Genomic DNA, 20194 nt, shown 5'->3' with positions numbered 1-20194 from the left:
CACAGTTGATTATAAACCCGAAGGTAAAATCTGTATAAGTACATTTCTGATATATTCTAGTGAGTCGTTATAACCATACTAATATGACGGAGTGCCCGTTATGACGTTCTTCAGGCATCGGTTTCGTTTAAGACATTTGTCACCCTAGACTGGCCGGTCTAGCCGTAGCGAACAACGAAGGTGCTGGGTGTCAACCCCGTATAGATCTATACACAAATTCCCGCTCTCCCTCCAGGAGACTCTAGTTATAACTCTTACAGGACTTAAAGTGTACAATATTGTATTAATATATGTACTGTGAAGATTTGTATAACTAGAATACTAACATTTTCGCGCAAATCGTTGAAATCCATTATTTACTAAATAAATAATAATAGTTGTACTTGTTGACTAGATATTCCGTTTCGTTTCATTTGTTGAAAATAATCCTCTTTAATATTTATCGAAACGATTCAATATTAGCGAAGTCGGCTAAAATGGCTCTCCTCTCTATATATTACTAAGTGAGACCCCATTTACCGGGGAAATGTTAAGTTATGGTTTGTGTAAAACTATGACTTCTGTGAAGTTATGACAGTAGCTTTATGACATGCAAAATTTCCTGTCATAAAGGCTCTATATGCATATGTTCTAGGTTTACTTTCTTATATCAAATTTTTATAAATAACCCCTTAACAGTTTGCAAATAGTCGTTTATGGAACACAAAGTTCAAATTTCGAAATTCTAGACTTAGTGTCAACATTTCAAGGTCTATTTCAACAACTTTTATCTCTAATTATGAAGAGCATGGATACAAGGGTGCATGTTAAATACTCCCAAAAACTTGGGAGGCTCCTTTTGTAAATTGTATTATTCATGTAGTGATTAAAATATTATTTATTTTCATGGGTTCTGTGAAACCTCACGTTCAGAGAGAGTAAAAAAAATGATAATATTTCAACACACATATTAAACACACGTATACATGTAATCATTCAAGAATTTAGAACAAGAGGTGACTTGTACTGTGACATCCCCCAATTTCCCGGCCAGAAAATACCGATTTAATTTATGCTCTTTGAAATAAAATCAGAGAAATCTTTTTAAAAGATGTTGCGGAATTGGTCCCCAAAACAAAACATGATAAAAGTTTGTCAAAACCTTTCTTTAAGAAATATATAATCTCCTTTTTATATCAAAACCTCGGGATGTCATGTTCCGATATAGAACAAAAGCATAAACAAGACATTATAAGCCTTACAACAGTCATTTATAACTACTGGTCTAGAATTCAAAAATCACTCATCATCATCATCCGACTATGCTCGGGGTCCACTACCTGTAATATAAAAAGCTGAGTGGGTCAGGCTTGGAAGCCTGGTGAGCATATAGGGTTTTCAACCCACAATAAATAAATAAACTCTTTAAGTTTATCAATGAACAAATAAGTTATCAATTTCATCAACCAAAAACAACCCTAATTACCCATTCCCGTTATCCTCACCTTACGTCCCTAAAACAACTATCACAAGGGACCTAACCTAAGGATTTTCATTAGGGGTGACAACTTTGCTTCGGGGGTTCCTCAGCAATTATGTCAAATAAGGCAACCTACATGGTGACAACACTGCTTTCCTCAGCAATTTATGTCAAACAAGACAACCTAACACAAAACGACCAATAAGGTGACAACATTGCTTTCTTCAGCAATTTATGTCAAATAAGGTAAACACCGGGGTGACAACATTGCTTTTCCCTCAACAATTTATGACAAATAAAACAACCAATAATAGGTGACAACATTGCTTTCTTCATCAATTTATGTCAAATAAGACCACCTGACATAAAAAAATCAGTATGGTGCCAACATTGCTTTCCCTCAACAATTTATGTCAAATAAAACAAACACCTGGATGACAACATTGTTTTCCCTCAACAATTTATGTCAAATAAAACAAACACCGAGGTGACAACATTGTTTTTTCCTCAACAATTTATGTCAAACAGGCACGAAGTCACATCGTCGCCAAGGTTTATACAACAGACACTAAGTCCATAGCTGCCAACATACTAATTCTGTAGCTACCAACATACATCTATATTGTACTAAATTCATAGCTACGAACCTACATCTATACTGTACTTCTATCCCTCATACTTTATCTACCCATGTTTTATCCAACATATTAGAAGATAAAATATATATACATTTTAAATCATTTTAAACATGTATAAAACATTCATTTAACACCCATCTCGAATAAACAAACAACATATATACACATAGCACGTATTTTATATAAAATACTTCATATCTATGTGTAAGATGAAAGTGACTACACACTCACCTGATTTAATGAAAATCGGGCAGCAATTCGTTTCCTAAAACGATCGTTTCTAATAAAACCGGGAGTTTTATTGAGAAACCGGGCTCTGCGAGGGTCGGGCTTCGAAACCGAAAAGATAAATTTTCCGGGCTTCTCGGGCACTTCGTGGCGTATTCCGGGGGTTATAATCGATACCGGGGCTTCGGGGGATGTTAATATGAAAGAAATATGAAATTTAGGGTGAAAGGTGGCAAATTTCCAAAGTTACCCGAGAAGGCTCGCAGCCTTCTATTTATAGGGTGGAGCTTCTGATCGGACGGCTGAGAAGCCTCCAGGTGGCGAAGATCCGAAGGCTCGCAGGCAGGGCTCGCACATTGGCTGCGCGTGCGAAGTGGCTGCTGGCAGCTTCTTACTGGACCGAGGTCTAGGGTCCGAAGTAGGGCATCCGTGGCTTCATGCGAGGGCTCGGTCACGTGCAAGAGAGTATGTGTCGCACCGCTATTGGACCGCTTCGGATAAGGTCAGGAGCTCGGATGACTCAGCAGCTCGGACACGTGGCTCGCCTGACTCACCCATTTCGGACACGTGGCACGTTCTAAGCGAGGGTGACGTGGCAAAAACGTGACTATGCGAATTTTCTCGATTTTTGTGCAAAAACTTCTAAAATCCATAACTTTCGCATACGAGCTCCGTTTTTGACGTTCTTTATATGCACGCGTAGGTAAAATTACGCTCTACAACTTCCGTTTAGACTTCGTCGGCTAATTTCGATCTTAATTTTTATATTATTATTTTTAACAGACCGGGACAGGAAATCCGTTTAAAATTCATAACTTCTTCATCCGACGTCCGTTTTCGTCAGACTTTTTACCGTTGTGCTACTATTTACGAGACCACCTTCAATTCTCGTTTAGGTTGTGTCGGCTAAAAATCACTCGATCTAAAATTCGAGTTTTTAGCTGTCTACTACTAAGCTGAAACTTCGAAAAATCATAACTTCCTCATACGAAGACAGATTTTAGCGTTCTTTTTATCGAACTTGTCGGTTTAACGAATACTACGACTTTCATTTAGATCACTAAGGCTAAAAAGTAGTTTATCAAAAACTCACTTTTTACGACATTCGGCACCGTGCCGGTTTGTCGCGAAACATCGACATGTCATAACTTCTTCGTTATAACTCGGATTTCGGCATTATTTATATATCTGTAATCCTTGTCACGACCACTACAACTTTCTTAATAAATATCGGGTTTATCTAATATTTATTTTCGACGCTCATTTTTAATCTTAATTAATTAAGCATAAACCACATAATTTTCACATAATATTCACATAATTCCTTTTCATTTCTTCAAAATGAGTCACAAAGGTTAACCTAGACTATCATGTCAATATTAATGCCTAGCCTAGAAACACAAGCATTACAATTCTCTCCCCCTTAGAATGATTCCGTCTCCGCAATCACACATCAGCAAACAAATACGAGTAGCGACTCATCATGTCACTCTCTGTTTTTCCCCAGGTGAGATTTGGCCCATTCATATGTTTCCAATACATAAGCACTAAATCGACCATCTGGCGTCACAACTCCTTAGTATTTCGGTCAACGATTGCCTCAGGTTCTTCAATTAACCTCTTGTTTTCATCCAACCTTGAAATAGGAATTATGTCGGGCACATCTCCCGTGAACTTCTTCAAATAACACACACAAAAGGTGTTATGAATACCTGCCAGTTCTTCCGATAATTCTATCTTGTAAGCTTGATTCCCGATCCTCTGAAGAACTTTAAATGGTCCAATAAATCATGGACTCAACTTTCCCCTTCTACCAAATCTTATAAGTCCCTTCCATGGCAAGACTTTAAGTAAAACCGGATCTCCAACTTCGAATGATATCGGTTGTCTTTTCTTGTCAACATAGCTCTTTTGACGATCTTGAGCTGCTAACATCCTTTACTTCAATTCCGCTTAAGTCAACTACTACATCGAACTTGGTTCTCTGAATCACGCAACAAACTCATCGTAGTCAGACTCAATTTGATATGACCTCTAGGGTCAGAATAACAATCATCTTCTTAGTCATTACCGAAACGAAGGTAATGAAGTACTCGAACAATAACGGGATCAATTTCTAGCTTCTTGGTAACCTTGTGACTTTCCTTGATCCAAGTACGAGTCATGTGCTTCCGGTAATATAGGCCTCTACTACCATTCATACCTACTCCTACTCGTCCCAAGTATTGTCTCGCAGTTCTCCAAGTCACCATACAAGAATTTCACAAAGTCATTCAATTCATCAGATGACAAAACCAGGGTTTATATTATTTCTTAAAATAATTACATAGAGGTTTGAGTTTACCCTATACTACGCCTCTAATATGCTACACCATAAGTGTTGGGTTATGAGCATTCTAACACTCCTAAGTGTACATGCAACCCTAAATACCTTGGATCTATGTTTTCTCTATTATACATACAATTATGAACATCCAAGGTATTATCCTAATCTAGCATACAAAATAATAAATATAACAAGATAGAATACATACCTCTTTGATGTAGAATGTCTTCATGAAGCTTGAGTGCCTAGTGCCCCAAGTGTGACACCTCAAATTGTTCACACAACACCAAATACACTTGGAATAACTTGAGAGAAACTTGAACACTCCTTGGAATCGTCTAGCCCTCACACTCACACATTAGTACCCGATTTCTTGAGCCATGGGATTCTTTTATATGGTGGCTATTAGGGTTACACCATGTAACTCATAACTTTACCCATTCCTTATGCTCCATGGATTTTAACCTCCATGGAGTATCCATGGGTCATCCCATGGACTTAGTCCAACATAAGGAATCTTGGATCACAAGCCCACATATATAAGAATGAATGATTTACACAATCAACCCATATATTTAATTAGTCTCCTTTTGATCACTTAATTAATTCCAAATTAATTCTTGATCAATACTAATTAAATAACCTTATTAATATATTAGAACTTATAATATATTAACCAACCTTAAGTGTTATTTCTCTCATTATAGTCTATCCAAATGCATGATGCCATGCAACCCAAATGGACCATGCCGGGTCGGGTCAAGTCTTACCAATTATAGTTATGGACTTAGACATTAATCCAACAGTCTCCCACTTGGATAAGTCTAAAACTATTATTGCGTATGACTTCAGAAACCGATCAGCAAACGTAGCTCTCAAAAGCTTCTGTCGAACTCTGACCTTGTCGATGAACTCTGACCTTTGTCAATGACTTGTCCATTAGATAAGGGATCATATATTCCTCCATTCTAGATATCATATGGACTGAGACATGGATTATCAATCATTCTCTCTGTCCATTTGTTGTTTCCCGATTTCCGATTCATGATGACTGACTGATTGAACAAATCAAATCAGTCCTGGCTTGGCCAAGCACTCATATGTATCATCTTTAAATCATCGAGGGGCCCACAGATATCGCTTTTATCCCGAAGGTAAAAGGAATGGATAAACTTCGACTCATATGGCTTGTTCTACTACTTGTTGAATCATACACAAAGGCACGTTTTATAACATCGAGTTACCAATGCGTTTTCGTGCAATCAATGTATAACCAACTCATAGTAACAACTCATATCTCTAGGTTTGAAGAATATAAGATATTATTGTCTCATGATCACTCGTGATAAAATCAATGAAGTGATTCAAATGAGCGCGGCTTGAATCCAATACTCAAAACTTATGAGCACTCATGAGTGTTGTAGCACCACTTTTTCCACCAACTTGGACCTCTACAAACCAACCCATGACAGTCTTGATTCATATCTACTTCCAACATATGACCGACTGTGGATGGTTTGAATAACTTAATCATTCAGGAAGAGCGACTTAGTTATTCTGGAAGTCAAAACATGCAAAGTGAAACACAAGAATAAATGAATCAAATATGGTATCAAACCCTATGAATATAAATAAACACTTTTATTTATCACCATACTGATTACTCATTATTCATTGTTTCGGTTTTATCAACTTTATACTTGAATTTAAAACAATAGTTGTCCCATGCTCCAAGCATGTACACTATGTTTTCTAAACACTAGTCATGCCATACACCAAGTATGCATACTATGTTTGTCTATGATCTTTACTTTGTAAAATTGATCAATTGAACATCACTCCAATGATCCTCTTTTCACAGTCCCAAATCCTTACTGCAAATGCAAGAATTCCAAATTCATGCAATTTACTGAAATCTGTTAGATTCTAAACTTATATGCATTGATCCTCTTAATGATTATGCACAAAGTTAGAAAGACTTGACAACAATAATTACAGAGCATTCCAAAGGAGATCAGCTCCTTGGAAACATCCTTCTTTCATTAAGTTTCCTAATATTACACATATTGAATAATTTCTAACTTTGAAACATTTCCATATTCCATTTTGACTATCACTTCTGAACAAGAGTTGCCTCCTTACAGATTATGTCAATATGGTCCTTCTAGAATTAACATTATACTTCCAATTGTCCTTGAGCAACCAATCTTTGGTAAACCTTAGATTGTCCTCGACAATTGCTTAATCATTTTAGTCATATCCAATTCTAGACCTTTTCCCTTCATAATGCCCCAGGCATTTGGAAAATTTTAGAAAGGATGAATATAGCACATGTAATCGATCCTATATCCGAAGCATATGGGACACGATTCATGATGTCTCACATAAAGACTAAACCAGTCTTTTGCTATAATATTTCCATTTCAATTTGCCAAGTTCTCAAAATTCAGATTATGAAAAAGGATGCCGTAATCATAATCGAATTTTAGAACGCAAATAATGGAGCCATATATAGAATTTCCTTATGTTGAGCCATTCCAACATGAAATTCATATATATATATATATATCCTTGATTAAATACGATTAAAATCTCAATCTAAGCTTTTTGAATTGAAATGAAGTATAATTTCCTCTCCCTTAATTATAGCAAAACAAATTTTTCAACCCCTGCAACCTCACAAATTGAAACTTTTGTTTTCTATAATTAACATTGCTAACTTGCAACCTTTGTCATAATTATCATGCTCCCACTAACATGATGATTGTTAGCATAACACTTATGCTCCCACTAGCTTTGACATGTACTCAGAAATCAGCTGCTCTCTTACCAAAGTTCAGATTTCTGATACTAGATTGTTTTGATAAAACTTTATCAAAATCATACACCTCTCTTAGATAGCTCACATGTGTGTCTAAACAATTTTAGAACTATGAAAAGGGATGCCGTAATCATAGTCTCAATTGTTTAGACCTTTGCCACTTCTCACAAGTCCATGTTAGTGTGCCGGTAAACCATACACGCTCCACTAACGACTTTGAGAATGCAAATATCATAATTGCTATCTAGCTAAAATCTACTTAGTGAAAATGTTTCCTCACCATCATTTTCATGAATCGGAGAGAAACCTTATGACACTTAGATTTAATAGTGTATGTGTTCTTATCCATGTGAATTTTTCAAAACCATAATCACAAGACAAGGTTAGTGACAAATCCAAACTCATATTGATTAAACTTGTGCAATCTTAAATTCTTGCCATTTGGCAGCTCAGGTGCCTGCCATTGCTTCCAAGTAGTTGTGCAACCAATTGAGAACTCTCAGAACTCCTATGCAAAGCCAACTTGAATAGGCACAAAAATTTCAACACGATAGGTTATAAACCTCAAGTCGTGTGCTAGTGAAGGACTTTAGGTTTTATTCTTGATTAAGTCTTGAAACTTTCAATAGCTTTAAGACTCCCACTGTCCTCTTGACATATAAGACTCCCTTGTCAAATATTCAAGAGATAGTGCGAATTCTTTATCAAGACTAACACTTTACACAATTGGCCTAAGTTAGTCTCTGTTTTATCCAAAACATCACAACTTACCAATTTCAAATGTACAAGAGTAGATAACCTTTTACTCTTACATTTGACTAGTGTTAACAAACCCTCTTTAAGATATGTCACTCAAGTTACAATATTGGAGTATGACTCTAAGAATTGTTTTGGAACGAAGTATGACTCATCTTTTTGATTTAACCATTTCAACAATTCATGACTCCTCTTCTTAGTCATAAGAGATGACTTTAGAGGACCAATTGTGATATGGTATCTTAATCATTAAGATGATAATAAACATGATACTAAAATACTCTCCCATCTTTTCAGATTTGAGAAACTTTTATCTTTCTGCCATACTTTGATTCTTCTTATTCGTTCTATCTCACATTGAAACTTCTCCAATGCTACCGACTTATACTTAAACTTATAAGTATAACCATATTTACTGAACTTAAGTAAATCATGACGAATAGTCTTCTTGATCTTTTGTGGTGGACTTGACCAGTGCACAAGAATGTGTACTCGATCCCTTAGTCCTTTCCTTATTCACATAAGGAATTAGTCTTAATTTTCCAAGCTGAAAGTTCTCATTCATCATACTATACAACTTGCATGATTCCAAGTTTCGGTCCAATTGAACCTTGGGTGATGAGAATCTTTCCTTATTTGGTAATATTAGACACTACCACAACCGAAAGAATCAAATCCATTTTTCCAATATTGCTATCAATGGAATCTTATAAGCAACAACTTTTCAAAATGCCATTGTAAGGATACTTAAAATAAATAAAATCAAAACCTTTTTCTTTTATTTTAAAACTTTGCGGAAAAACTTATCCTTACAATCCATATGAAAACCTTGTTGTTATCTATTCCTAAGCAATATAAATATCATAACTCTTAAGTAATAGCCCAAAATTCTGATCACCGAACCATGCGATTGAAATCCATCTTCGCGATCAGAATCAGCATGTACTTAATAGAGTTAGACAATGGACTTTACCTGAAGTAGAGCCAAACTTATTGACTTTAACATCCTTAGGTAAATTTGGCAGCTTCGTAACCAATGCCCCTTCCTTTGGCAATAGTTACCTATGGACCCTTGATAATGGGACTATCTCAGACTTCGCCTCTCTCTCTTTACCATTGGGTCAACCGAGTTGACTATGGCCGATCCCTTTCCATTGGGAAGAGAGAGCTTTACTGGATATCCAATGTCATCATTGTCAATGTCCATAGCGTTTTAGGAAGTTGATCTTAGCAAATAGATAAGATCATTAAGGGTCTTGTCTTAGTCTGTTTCATAGGATTCCCAAAAGAACTCACTATGTGACTTAGAAAGTAGTTGAGCCACCAACTTTCTCAAGACTTTGACACCCAACTCTCCCGGCTTGTCAATATGTGACTACATCTCCAAGATGTGATCACACCTAGACCTTGCCTTGCCAATAGGGCTTGAGTGACCTTAAACTTTTTAGGAACTTGTGGGTTATGGAGAATAATTGGAGGAGGTGAAAGAAGTATGATATCCATGGGACATCATCTTCATTTAGGAAAGCTTGTTTCAAGAGATTTGGGAAGATCATAAATGTTTAGACCAGACATCTTTTTGGGAGATATTCAAGATAGTTGATTTAAAGTCCTGAATATGACACCCAATATGAAATATTAAGGCTAGGACCCAACAAACTATTTTATAACTTAGAAGAGGGATGCCGTAATCCAAGCTATAAAATATTTGAAGGTAGGTGAATGACGATTCACCAATTTCCACCATGAAAAACGAAATAATTTATTAGGTTTTAATTGGATTTGAAAGTCCTAGATCTTTGAGATTCATTGAACTGTTCAAAGGCATGTTTCAATCTCGAGTGTGCCCTTCAGGTTTTGTGCCTGGGATGCCGAGGATCACAAAACAAGGTGTGAATAACCATGCAAATATACTTGGTACCCTTAATATTTACCCCTTAATCAGTGTGCTGGTTAACCACACACGCTCCACCGATACTATGATAAATATTAAGTTACCCTTTGCCTACCTTGTTAAGTCCAGGTTAGTGTGTCGGTTAACCACACACGCTCCACTAACGACTTAAGCAAAGTGCAAAGTGTAATTTCATGGGTTAGCACCAAATTCACATTTTCCTAAGTAACTAAGATTGGGTATTAATAAGAGTTTAGTTACTTAGTATTTATCATTAATACTTTTAATGAAATGAGAATTATAGTCCTTGTCCTACCCGTTCGGCTAACGACCCGCCACCAGTCAAGGAAGCGGTGGGTGAGAGTGGACACCCATTAAACTGTCATTTTATAGGCAGTAACCTTATACCCCCCTTATAGACCGGCTTCGTGAATGAGGCCTACTAACGGTAAGACTGACTTTACTCTTATACATATATATAAATATTATTAACTTATAATATTATAAAGTATAAGGGTTGAATTTTAACTTTTAAAATTCTAAGGGCTAACTTGGAATTAAAGTATTCATAAGTGAAAACTTTTCAAATTCCAAAACTTGAGGGCAAGTTTTGAAACTATTCAAAACTAATTAATTCAATAACTTATGAGTTTAAAGTAGTTTTAATTAAAAAAAAAAACTCTTCAAGTTCCCTAACTTGAGGACAAGTTATGGAAGACTTTAAACTAATTAATAAAAAAAATAACTTTTTTTTATTGTAACTTATGGAACTAATTAAGGTTACACTTTTTTTTAATTTAATGAAGAGACTGTTGAACCTCCATAACTTGAGGACAAGTTATGGAGTCGTAAAACCATTTAATTAGAACTAGACTCTTCATTTTGTAACCTTTGCCAACTTTTATGAGTTTTATGATTCTTAAATGTGACTTTTCATATAACTTGAGGACAAGTTACAAAAACACACTTTGGAATCAACTCTTAGATTAAAATGGATTGAGAACAACTATTTCACACAACTTTTCTATTAATCTAAGAACCTCATAAGAACAAGATAATTCAAATCATCAATCTTCAACAAATTAGCATGAACATACAAACTAATACAAATCTTGAAATTATGACAATTATCTTAGAAATTGGATTAGCATGAACATTACCACATCAAAAACAAGTTTATAAGTCCAAAAACATCTTAGGGTAATGTTCCTAGTCAAATTCCAGCCAAAACAATCGAATATATGCATCCAACTCGATTTTTCAACTACTTTTGCAAGTATAACAAGAAAACAAGCCTAGGCTCTGATACCACTGTTGGGTAATGAGCATTCTAACACTCCTAAGTGTACATGCAACCCTAAATACCTTGGATCTATGTTTTCTCTATTATACATACAATTATGAACATCAAAGGTATTATCCTAATCTAGCATACAAAATAATAAATATAACAAGATAGAATACATACCTCTTTGATGTAGAATGTCTTCATGAAGCTTGAGTGCCTAGTGCCCCAAGTGTGACACCTCAAATGGTTCACACAACACCAAATACACTTGGAATAACTTGAGAGAAACTTGAACACTCCTTGAAATCGTCTAGCCCTCACACTCACACATTAGTACCCGATTTCTTGAGCCATGGGATTCTTTTATATGGTGGCTATTAGGGTTACACCATGTAACTCATAACTTTACCCATTCCTTATGCTCCATGGATTTTAACCTCCATGGAGTATCCATGGGTCACCCCATGGACTTAGTCCAACATAAGGAATCTTGGATCACAAGCCCACATATATAAGAATGAATGATTTACACAATCAACCCATATATTTAATTAGTCTCCTTTTGATCACTTAATTAATTCCAAATTAATTCTTGATCAATACTAATTAAATAACCTTATTAATATATTAGAACTTATAATATATTAACCAACCTTAAGTGTTATTTCTCTCATTATAGTCTATCCAAATGCATGATGCCATGCAACCCAAATGGACCATGCCGGGTCGGGTCAAGTCTTACCAATTATAGTTATGGACTTAGACATTAATCCAACAATAAGTTACTAACTGCATTGCTACTTTATATCTTGGCTTTGAGAATATAACGTCCTTACTCCTGATCCTTTGTATTTCCATCTGCTTCATTAAGGATCATTTGGAATGCCTTTGGTTTTGGTTTTGGTGGAACATTGGGCATTGCTGCCTCTTTCTTCTTTCGGCAGTCTTTCGAAATGTGCCCTTCCTCGTTACATCGATAGCACATCCTCTTGTTGGACGGACACTCGTTGGCATAATGCCCAGTCTTTTCACACTTGTAGCAGGTCACCTCTTCGCTACATTTCCTGAAGTGCTTCTTTTTGCACTTCTCGCACCATTTTGCTTCGCCTTCTCCTCCTCCAGCCTTCGAGAACTTTCTTTTCTCGTTGGACCCTGAAGTCTTTTCAAACTTTCTTTTCTCGCCAACTTCAACCTTGCTGGCGGCTCTCCCCTTAATCATATCTTCAACAGACTTGGCAGCCCAGATTGCTGCCTCCAAAGTAAGTGTCTGACGTACTGGCACCGCATACTCCCATGGAAGTCCCTTTGCGTACCTGTCAATTTTCGCCAGCTCATCTGGGACAATACGCAAAGCAAACTCCATTTTGTCTGTGAAGTTATTCGTATATTCATCAATGGTCATACTCCCCTTCTTCAACGTTAGAAATTGGTTTTCTAACTCAAGCACGTTTTGGGCCGAGCAGTACTTGCGCTTAAAGTGCACCAAGAACTTTGCCCAAGTCATTATAGTGGCTCATTAGGGCTTAGGGTTTTCCCCAATGTATTCCACGAACGAGCAGCACTACCCCTGAACTGACGTACTGCAAAGGTGGTTTCTAACTTGCCTTGGCAATCACAAGTCATGAAAGCCAACTCCATTTCCGAGATCCAGTCCATTACTCCGACAGGATCTTCTTTTCCAGTGAAGGTCGATGGCTTGCAAGTCATAAAGTCCTTATACTTGCACCCATTTCTCTCCACTCTACCCTCGTGGTTATTCTTCCCAACCACAAGCGTTTCACTATGACCAACCGATCTGCTGTTGTTCCATTCTTCAGATCGATCGTCATTTAGTTCACGTCGTTCAACAGGAATTGAAGGTTCATCCCTGTTGTTCAGCAACATTTGCCTCAAGTCCTCCCTTTGTTCAGCCAACATGGTCCGAATCATAGTTCGTACTCCAGCCATAGTGATGGGTTCTGGTGCAGCTCCTACTATAGGCACCTGTTCCACCACTTGGGCTTGAGGTTGTTGGTTTCTGTTTACATTTCCTACTCCACTTCGGGTTCTTGCCATTATAATCTATATACTGGATAAGGCGAATTTAGGTCTTTATTCTTGTTAGACATGTCAATTCCCTTATCACTCCGAAATGTTTACATGTTAGTTCTAATCTTGTAATCATATGCTTAGAATCCTACACACATAAGGTTTCCAGATCCGGTCGGCAACAGACCATAGATCCGAACAAATAATGACATATATGGCAAACATATAACATTTAGCACATAAGGGCATTTTAGGCATCTCTCCTAAAATAAACTAGTGCTCGTGTCTAAAATATGGTAGACACTCATCTCACAATCATCACTTAGCATTCTAAGTTTAAGTCTAGAAATCCTACAAATTCCTAATTCGCTTAAACTAATGCTCTGATACCAACTGTGACATCCCCCAATTTCTCGGCCAGAAAATACCGATTTAATTTATACTCTTTGAAATAAAATCAGAGAAATCTTTTTAAAAGATGTTGCGGAATTGGTCCCCAAAACAAAACATGATAAAAGTTTGTCAAAACCTTTCTTTAAGAAATATATAATCTCCTTTTTATATCAAAACCTCGGGATGTCATGTTCCGATATAGAACAAAAGGATAAACAAGAAATTATAAGCCTTACAACAGTCATTTATAACTACTGACCTAGAATTCAAAAATCCCTCATCATCATCATCCGACTATGCTCGGGGTCCACTACCGGTAATATAAAAAGCTGAGTGGGTCAGGCTTGGAAGCCTGGTGAGCATATAGGGTTTTCAACCCACAATAAATAATAAACTCTTTAAGTTTATCAATGAACAAATAAGTTATCAATTTCATCAACCAAAAACAACCCTAATTACCCATTCTCGTTATCCTCACCTTACGTCCCTAAAACAACTATCACAAGGGACCTAACCTAAGGATTTTCATTAGGGGTGACAACTTTGCTTCGGGGGTTCCTCAGTAATTATGTCAAATAAGGCAACCTACATGGTGACAACACTGCTTTCCTCATCAATTTATGTCAAACAAGACAACCTAACACAAAACGACCAATAAGGTGACAACATTGCTTTCTTCAGCAATTTATGTCAAATAAGGTAAACACCGGGATGACAACATTGCTTTTCCCTCAACAATTTATGTCAAATAAAACAACCAATAATAGGTGACAACATTGCTTTCTTCATCAATTTATGTCAAATAAGACCACCTGACATAAAAAAATCAGTATGGTGACAACATTGCTTTCCCACAACAATTTATGTCAAATAAAACAAACACCTGGATGACAACATTGTTTTCCCTCAACAATTTATGTCAAATAAAACAAACACCGAGGTGACAACATTGTTTTTTCCTCAACAATTTATGTCAAACAGGCACGAAGTCACATCATCGTCAAGGTTTATACAACAGACACTAAGTCCATAGCTGCCAACATACTAATTCTATAGCTACCAACATACATCTATACTGTACTAAATTCATAGCTACGAACCTACATCTATACTGTACTTCTATCCTTCATACTTTATCTACCCATGTTTTATCCAACATATTAGAAGATAAAATATATATACATTTTAAATCATTTTAAACATGTATAAAACATTCATTTAACACCCATCTCAAATAAACAAACAACATATATACACATAGCACGTATTTTATATAAAATACTTCATATCTATGTGTAAGATGAAAGTGACTACACACTCACCTGATTTTATGAAAATTGGGCAGCAATTCGTTTCCTAAAACGATCGTTTCTAATAAAACCGGGAGTTTTATTGAGAAACCGGGCTCTGCAAGGGTCGGACTTCGAAACCGAAAAGATAAATTTTCCGGGCTTCTCGGGCACTTCATGGCATATTCCGGGGGTTATAATCGATACCGGGGCTTCGGGGGATGTTAATATGAAAGAAATATGAAATTTAGGGTGAAAGGTGGCAAATTTCCAAAGTTACCCGTGAAGGCTCGCAACCTTCTATTTATAGAGTGGGCTTCTGATCGGACGGCTGAGAAGCCTCCAGGTGGCGAAGATCCGAAGGCTCGCAGCTAGGGCTCGCACATGGGCTGCGCGTGCGAAGTGGCTGCTGGTAGCTTCTTACTGGACCGAGGTCTAGGGTCCGAAGTAGGGCATCCGTGGCTTCATGCGAGGGCTCGGTCACGTGCAAGAGAGTATGTGTCGCACCGCTATTGGACCGCTTCAGATAAGGTCAGGAGCTCGGATGACTTAGCAGCTCGGACACGTGGCTCGCCTGACTCTCCCATTTCGGACACGTGGCACGTTCTAAGCGAGGGTGACGTGGCAAAAACGTGACTATGCGAATTTTCTTGATTTTTGTGCAAAAACTTCTAAAATCCATAACTTTCGCATACGAGCTCCGTTTTTGACGTTCTTTATATGCACGCGTAGGTAAAATTACGCTCTACAACTTCCGTTTAGACTTCGTCGGCTAATTTTGATCTTAATTTTTTATATTATTATTTTTAACAGACCGGGACAGGAAATCCGTTAAAAATTCATAACTTCTTCATCCGACGTCCGTTTTCGTCAGATTTTTTACCGTTGTGCTCCTATTTACGAGACCACCTTCAATTCTCGTTTAGGTTGTGTTGGCTAAAAATCACTCGATCTAAAATTCGAGTTTTTAGCTGTCTACTACTAAGCTGAAACTTCGAAAAATCATAACTTCCTCATACGAAGTCAGATTTTGGCGTTCTTTTTATCGAACTTCTCGGTTTAACGAATACTACGACTTTCATTTAGATCACTAAGGCTAAAAAGTAGTTTATCAAAAACTCACTTTTTACGACATTCGGCACCGTGTCGGTTTGTCCCGAAACTTCGACAGGTCATAACTTCTTCGTTATAACTCGGATTTCAGCATTCTTTATATATCTGTAATCCTTGTCACGACCACTACAACTTTCTTAATAAATATCGGCTTTATCTAATATTTATTTTCGACGCTCATTTTTAATCTTAATTAATTAAGCATAAAACACATAATTTTCACATAATATTCACATAATTCCTTTTCATTTCTTCAAAATGAGTCACAAAGGTTAACCTAGACTATCATGTCAATATTAATGCCTAGCCTAGAAACACGGGCATTACATGTACTCTCCCCCAAAATCAATAAAAACTAAGGAAAAAGGTGGGGTATGAAGCTCACCTTGGTTATCTTTGCTGAGTGGTTTGAAGAGTGATGAGGAAGTCTCCAACTCCAAAACTTGGAAGTTTCTTAGATCTCTAAAGGATTCTAGGAATGATTTTCGTGTGTGAATATAGTGAAATCTTAGAATAATGGGAAGAATATTTATTTAGAGAGGGTAAAATACTTACCCAAGAAATCTGGGAATTTCCTTTGAAGAGATGAACTTGGAGCTTGAAGGAGTTGAGAGTGTTCTTGTGAGTTTTCTGGAAGTGAGGAGTGAGAAGTGGAATAAGGGATGAAAGGTTCACGTATCAAAAGGGGAGGATAATGGTGACTTGACATTTGCATGGAAAGCTGGTGGGTAAGGCTTAATTGCTTTGGATAATACATGTTTATTTGGAATTTGCATGGGAAATGAGGAATTAGGATCACATCATAAAGTCAAACCCCTTTATTTGCTTAGAATCTCCTTAAAAATCTTGGGTTTTATTTTATATAAATATATTAAAATAATTGATTTTGGCATAAAATAGTGATTTAAGGGGTCTAAAATAGGAAAAATATGAGTTTGGTGTGATTTTCGGCGTCAAAATACCTTAAAATGATAAAAAGGTCCGAAAATGGCAAAAATCCGGAGTGGGGGCTGGTTTGTGCGAGGGTCCGAAGGCTTAGGTGGGATTCCGGAGCCACTAAGCAAATTCCGGAGTATCTTCTCGGATTTCCGAAGCATATAGAGGAGTTCCGGAGCTAAATCTCGCAATTCCGGAGTCACAGGCGAAGTTCCGAAGTCAGGAGGCGGCGTCAGTGGTCCGGACTGACCAGGTGTGAAGCGACTCAAAATTCCGGAGCGGGTCTAGACGTTTCCGAAGCAGCCTTAAGCGAGATCTTCCGGAGTCATGCGAGAAGGTCCGAAGCACAAGGGTTCCGAAAATGCACTCCTCTTGGTTCCTTAGAAGGTATTCCGGACTAAGAGGTTCCGGACCAGGAGGGTTCCGGACCATGAGGGTCCTTTTGGGTTTCTCCTCCGGTTTTGGGCTGTTTTCGATTGAGGAAGGTACATAGAGAGATTTGGGAGAGATTTCACATACTTGGAGAGATTTGGGAGAGATTTCATATTCTTGGAGAGATTTTGGAGAGATTTCACATACTTGGAGAGATTTAGGAGAAATTTGATATTCTTGGAGAGATTTGGGAGAGACTTCATATTTTTGGGAGAGATTTAATATTCTTGGAGAGAGTTGGGAGAGACTTCATATTCTAGGAGAAATTTGATATCCTTGGAGAGATTTGGGAGAGACTTTATATTCTTAGAGAGATTTGGAGAGAGACTTCATATTCTTGGAGAAATTTTGGAGAGAGAGAGATATATAGTGGGAGAGATTGACAGAGACTTTGTCGGGGGCCTTTATTAATGTTTTTCTTCGTAGTTCAAAGGTCGTAGAGTTAGTTACATCCCATTTCGAGTGTTATATACCCCCAAAGGGAACTTACTAATGTTTTATAGAGCTATTACTTCCTCAATAAGATTAGGGTTTTAAATTCCGAACATTTGAAACCTTCAAGTGCTACTTTGCATGAAGATTTATAGTCTTACATTAGAAAAACATAAGGTAATTCCTAACATATAAGCACTAGATGAGTTGACCACTTGCCCCGATGACCTTGACTTGACTTTGACTTGACCAGAAACTTGCCGGTTGTCAAATCATCCCCCGCTTGAGGGAATTTCGTCCCGAAATTTCTGCTTTGAACTAGACTTCAAGGTTTAGCGAATAGGTGGTGGTACTTCTACAGCATTTGATCTTCACGTTCCCATGTGAATTCAGGCCTGCGTTTGGCAATTCAACGAACTTTTACAATTGCGATGCGACTTTGCTTGGTACGCTTCACTTCTCTGTCCATGATTTCGATTGGTTCTTCAACGAACAAAATATTCTCGTTTATCTCAATCTCTTCTAGCGGAATAACAAAGGTTTCATCCGATAAGCACTTTTTCAAGTTTGAAACATGAAACACGGGGTGCACGTTGCTGAGCTCGGAGGGTAGCTGCAAGTTATAGGCCACTGGACCAATTCGGGCAAGAATCTCGAATTTTCCGATGTATCGCGGGTTTAACTTCCCTCGTTTCCCAAAGCGTATCATCGCTTTCCAGGGAGAGACCTTTAGTAGCACGCGGTCTCATACATGGAACTCCAACGACTTTCGTCTTTTGTCTGCGTAACTTTTCTGTCTATCCCGCGACGCTTGAAGTCGTGACCTGATTTGGACGATTTTCTCAGTTGTTTCCCGAATGATCTCAGGCCCTGTGAGGGTGCTATCAGGTAATTGCCCGCGTGCCAGCTGTATGTCACCCACCTCGGCCCAACAAAGGGGCTATGTGCACTTCCGGCAATACAAGGCCTCGAAGGGGGCGACTCCTATGCTTGTGTGGTAGCTGTTGTTGTATGAAAATTCGACTAGGGGCAAGTGGGTATCCCAGGCTTTGCCAAAATCTATCACACATGCTCGGAGCATATCTTCTAGAGTCTGAATAGTTCGCTCGCTTTGGCCATCAGTCTGAGGGTGGTAGGCAGTACTCATATCCAATCGGGTTAACAATGCTTTCTGGAGCGACTCCCAAAAACGAGAGGTGAATCTACTATCCCGATCCAAGATAATAGATATGGGGACTCCATGTAGTCTCACCACCTCTTTCAAGTATACCCGTGTGAGCCTTTCCATTTTGTACGTCTCCTTTATTGGCAGGAAATGGGCGGAATTTTATTAGTCGGTCAACGATTACCCAGATAGCATCCAGACCGTCTGTCGTCTTGGGTAATTTGGTTATAAAATCCATTGTTATCCTCTCCCATTTCCACTCGGATATTTCGGGTTACTGAAGTAGACCCGAGGGCTTCTGATACTCCACTTTAACCTTGGCACAGGTGAGACACTTGCCTATGTAAGTGGCAATCTCTGCTCTCATGTTCGGCCACCAATCATGTTTTTTGATATCCAGGTACATATTATCGGAACCTGGATGGATAGAGTATCTGGTCTTGTGAGCCTCATTCATTATCACGTCTCGGAATCCACCGAACCTCGGTGTCCAGATTCAGTCCATAAGATAATAGGCTCCGTCTTCCTTGACTGTCAGATTCTTTTCCATTCCGCGCAATGCCTCATTGGTGATGTTTTCCGGCTTCAAGGCTTCGTGCTGAGCTTCTTTGATTTGTAAGGATAGATGGGAATGGACGGTCATTGTCAATGTCTTTACTCGGCGACCCGAGTACTCCTTTTCGGCTTAAGGCATCGGCTACCACATTTGCTTTGCCTGGATGGTACTTGATTTCGCACTCGTAGTCGTTTAGAAGTTCGACCCATCTTCGTTGTCTCATGTTCAACTCCTTTTGATTCAGGATATGCTGGAGGCTCTTGTGGTCTGTGAAAATGGTGCACTTTGTACCGTATAGGTAGTGCCTCCAAATCTTCAGTGCGAAGACCACAACTCCCAGCTCGAGGTCGTGGGTGGTGTAGTTTACTTCATGGGTCTTTAGTTGCCTTGACGCGTAAGCTATCACTTTTCCTCGTTGCATAAGCACACAACCTAACCCT

The sequence above is a fragment of the Lactuca virosa genome, chromosome 5, assembly GCF_052849685.1.
Source record: "Lactuca virosa cultivar CGN04683 chromosome 5, Lactuca_virosa_CGN04683_v6, whole genome shotgun sequence".
In the NCBI taxonomy this organism is placed as follows: domain Eukaryota; kingdom Viridiplantae; phylum Streptophyta; class Magnoliopsida; order Asterales; family Asteraceae; genus Lactuca; species Lactuca virosa.
This window is presented reverse-complemented; position numbering follows the sequence as displayed.